The sequence below is a fragment of the Diadema setosum genome, chromosome 12 (assembly GCF_964275005.1).
Source record: "Diadema setosum chromosome 12, eeDiaSeto1, whole genome shotgun sequence".
NCBI lineage: Eukaryota > Metazoa > Echinodermata > Echinoidea > Diadematoida > Diadematidae > Diadema > Diadema setosum.
Window position 1 is genome coordinate 38931968 of NC_092696.1, and position 4726 is coordinate 38936693.

A 4726-nucleotide genomic window follows, 5' to 3' on the forward strand; every position below is an offset into this window, starting at 1 on the left:
CTCAACTTGCCTCTTTCAGAAGGCAGGGGAAATATTACCCTTCATATAAGAATTATGTCAGTAACAAATTGAGGGAATGTGTACTTAAAAAAAATGAAATTTTGAGAAATTTTCTTAATAATTTTTGTATTTTATGTATATGACATAAATTGTAGTAGTCTTCTCATCTAGCAGTGACTTTGCAGAAACTTTAAGAATTCATAACTTTAGAACAGATTGTCCGATTTTAGTGAAACTATCACTGATGTGTTCTACTGATATTAGTCTATCATCTCAGTCCACATGACATTGTGTATTAAGGTGTATGATGAAATGAAGAGGGACTCTTGTGAAGTCAATTTCTGAGGGAAAATATGTATATGAGGTTTGAAGTATATAGGCACACCCCTTTCAATGAAATCTCTATAAACAGATGCCAACACACATTCATTGTAAGATTTTAAAGGACAAGTCCACCTTCATAGACATGTGGATTGAGTGCATGCAGCAATATTAGTAGAACACATTAGTGAGAGTTTGAGGAAAATTGGACAGACTGTACAAAAGTTATGCATTTTTGAAGTTTCTGTTCAGTCACTGCTGGATGAGAAGACTACTTGTCATGTCATATGTGTACAAGGACAAAAAAACAAACAAACAAAAATGCAACATATTTTCACTTTTCTCGCATAATAAAAGAATGTTTTACTTGCCTCTTTTAGAAGGCAATGGAATAATATTACCCTTAATATGCTTCAGCGGCAAGTCGAGGAAATGACTGCGCAAACACTTAAAAAATTCATAACTTGTGAATGGAATGTCCGATTTTCTCCAAACTTTCACTGATGTGTTCTAATTGATAATATTGCCGCATTCACTCATTCCACATGTATATGAAGATGGACTCGTCCTTTAAACAGACACACTGAGGCTGCATGATTAATGAGAAAATTGTCTCCTCATCACATTTTTTTTTGTCAAACACAGAGTGCAAGAAAATGTATTATCATCATTTATCTTAATTGCAAAGTCACAGTTCAACCACCTGTCTATTAGGTACATTTATATGTATGTGTGTGAGTGGAAAGATTATTAATAAAGAGTTATGGGGTGCATGGGTTAGATACGGGCGTGAATTGTTTTTGTCTGCAGTGAGTGATGTGTCTGTGTTCGTTATAAATACGTGATGTGACCGTATGTTTGTCTACTTCTAATTTACATAAGATGTATGGATGGTTGTACAGCTTTGAAGCAAAGACAGCACTCCCCCAATCCTGCTGGTACAGGCTAAACCCTATTAAAGCGCGATGAAATTTGAAACAATGTTGAAAGATAGGGAAATAATGACAGTTTACACACCAATTTCTCATTTACTAGTGAAATCTTACGTCCATAGTATAATACATGTATTATGTTATAATTGCATGAAAGAAAGCAAAACAAAACAAAAAAAAAAACAAAATAAATGAGAGTTAACTCTAGCCCTCCTAAAACGGTGTTTTTTAGCATGCTGTCAGCTGTCCATTGCCACTCGGCTCAACATGAATAAGGGCGGATCCGGGAATTTCGTAAAAAGGAGGCGACTTTGCGAAATTAAAGGGGACGCACGTGCCTTGTCCCCCATTTTTCCTTTTCATTTATTTCATTTTAACCGAAAAAAAAAAAATAATTATAATATAAAGAGGGGGCGCGCGCCTGGTGCGCCCTGTGCGCCCCCTCTGGATCCATCACACGTCAACAAACAAAATCATACTGAGTAATGATTATTGTCAGAAGATAACCTCTCATAAGCAGACCATCCTTAATTGCGAGGTGTGATTAAAACTACAAGTAAAGAAAGATCGCTGAAGCAGGGTGGTGATAACATCACACATGTTTCCAATATCAGACTTCCCTACCACAGTGGAAACTCGATGATGAGAGATCTGATATTTCTAAATAGAATACCTGATTGATATATATGATAAAAAAAAATACAAATTTCCCCTGTCCCAATGAATTTATTTTATTCGTTTTGTATTGTTTATTGACTACTGATATACCAAATACATGTACCTGATATAAAGAACAATTGTCTTGGTCCCAAGGATATTATTGTACTCAGTTTCCACTGCGTACTCTGTGATACCCTCAGATAGAAATAGTAAACATCAGAAGTTTCTTCACCCTATATCATGAAGGATATCTTATTGCCAATTAGTCTTAGTGGATTAAGTTACTTCTTGTGATTAAACTGTATACAGTATGTGTTAATGACAGTAGCTCTAACCAAGGAGGTTCAAGAGATGGAGTAACAAGTGTTATTCCCTTTGATCCCATGCTTGATGCCGTCACTAAAAACTATTTGAAGTATGTGCTAAACTTGAGCTGCGTCACAGATAGGAAGACAATAATATTGATTCATGTGGCATTGCATCATGACTCGTCACTCTCAAAGAAAGATGTCTTTATGATGGTAATTACTTTTCGCTGTCCCTCCTTATGAAACATGAGCGGTAAATAAAGGTATACAGACACATGGATGTGCGAATAAAAATTCCACAAAAAATGATGAAATAAGAATTAAAATTGCCCGACTTTAATGTTTTTACGCTAATCTAGCATAATGAATAAAGAACTACAATTGAAGATTATACCATATCAGTTTCACTTGTCGGAAGTGATCGGAAAGATGATAAAATCGACTTTTCAGTAAAGTTGCTGTGCAAATATTAATTTTTCACAACGTACGGCTCAGATTTACGCTTTTTGACATAATCTTGGACAGGAGTTACTTTCTTTTTCACATGCCTTCAAATTTAATTTTCTTTGATACAAAAACAAACAAAATATAGCCGACATTATGTTAACGTTTCAAATGAATCATCTCTTTGCTCGGAAAGACGGCGGCATCGAACCCCAATCATCAATGTCACAAACAATGCACCTGTGGAATTCTGTTTTTCACGTCAAAAGAAAACTGACAGCTGTTTGAATGCATACAGCCAGTTGGAACTCAATATTTCTCAAACCTCCTTGCTATAACTATATGCCACGGTTTATCTATTAAAGGCAACTATACCCTTAGATGTGTCAAACTGAACAAGACACTACACCAACGATATTCTTGGCAGTCACATGTATTTGAAACCAGTAGTAGGGAAGATGTTTTGTTCATTGAATTTGGGGAGTTTCTATAACTGGATATTTCTTGATATTTCTTATTTTCTAATGTGGCTTAAAGGGTACAGTGCTCTCCCCTTCCAAAGAGGTTTCGGTTGTGACGAAGAAGAGATTAGGGCCGCGGCTTTGTCCGCTCTGTGTGTTTGTAATAATTATTGTTGTTTGTTTGTTAGTTAGCTTGATTGTTCGTTCGTTCGGTCGAGGCGATGTTTTGAGACAGGACTGAGATAAGAATGCCGGTCCCGGGGACTTATCCCAGTACCCGATTTTTTATGGTTTTTGAGGAGAAAGTCCCACAGCTCGGGACTTTCCCCGCATCGCGGGGCGGGGTTAGTTGTGGCAGGGAGGTGCACCTCCCTGGTTGTGGCGAGAGTCCATTGTTTATGAGATAAGTAGGGTTTCTATCCTATGAGTTTTTTTTTTTTTTATCATTACAGAATAAGTATATTATTGTATCATAACATGCGTATGTTTATGATACATAGCAATTATTAACGGGCTGGGCATGTTGATTTTGATTTTTCTCTTACGTATTTGTTGAATATGTGTATATACACTCTAAAAACACAAATGTTGAATTAGCATTTAAAAGGGCCGAGGAGTGACAACATTTTCAAAGTGTTGGTTTTCCTGCTAGATTCAACATTTAAAATGTTATCTTAAAAGTTGGATGCAACACTTCAAAAATGCTGTCACTCCTTGGCCCTTTTAAATGTTGATTCAACATTTGCGTTTTTAGAGTGTAGGATTTATATGTTTGATGCATTTTTCTTCCATCCGGAAAGTTTCTCCTTTTTTTTTTTCTATGATATTAGATGTGTAATGAGATTATGTTGGGGTGGATTTAATGCAATTCATTGGTAGTGTATTCTGGTAGTTTTGCATAATCGAATGACAGGTTAGAGTATACTTTGTGTATGTTAGAATAATTTCATTTTTTAAAATATTTTTGTCCTGAAATATCTGATCAAATGTATTATGATTGTTTGTGAATTACACTATATCATATATTTGTGTCCTTGTCAATATTGTGTTGCAATGTACCGGGTCCATTGCATTTCTTTCCTTGTACTTACCTGCCCGAGGGCATGTAGTAACCTGGGATTGTTTATTACATGCTTTGATTTGTGAAGAAATATACCCTGACCTAGTACCTAGTACCTTTTACTTACAAGTGAACTTTCAGTAGGCACTGGCTGTATACTGTTGTGTTGGAGAAAATCAATGGGCACGCTTTGAGCACGCGTCCCCCGATCTCCTCGCGAGCGGGCGATAAACAAGGTGACCACAAGCTTGCCACCAGCCAAGCAGCGGCCCCCTTTCTTTCGCTCTGGACTTGAATCTCTCGAGAAATTTCTGCCAACACGACACTTTCGAACCAATCCTGGCTACTGTAGTTATCGAGTGCCATTTTCCGGCGCATTAAATAAAACGAACTTTGTGATTGGAGGGTGAGACGCACACCTCCTTTTTCTTGGCTATTGATTGGTCAATCACACATCAACTGGCTGCATGGGGGAAATTGGAAGTATTTCCGGTCGGTCGAAAAGGTTGCAGACACGACGTACGTTGCGTTGTACATACA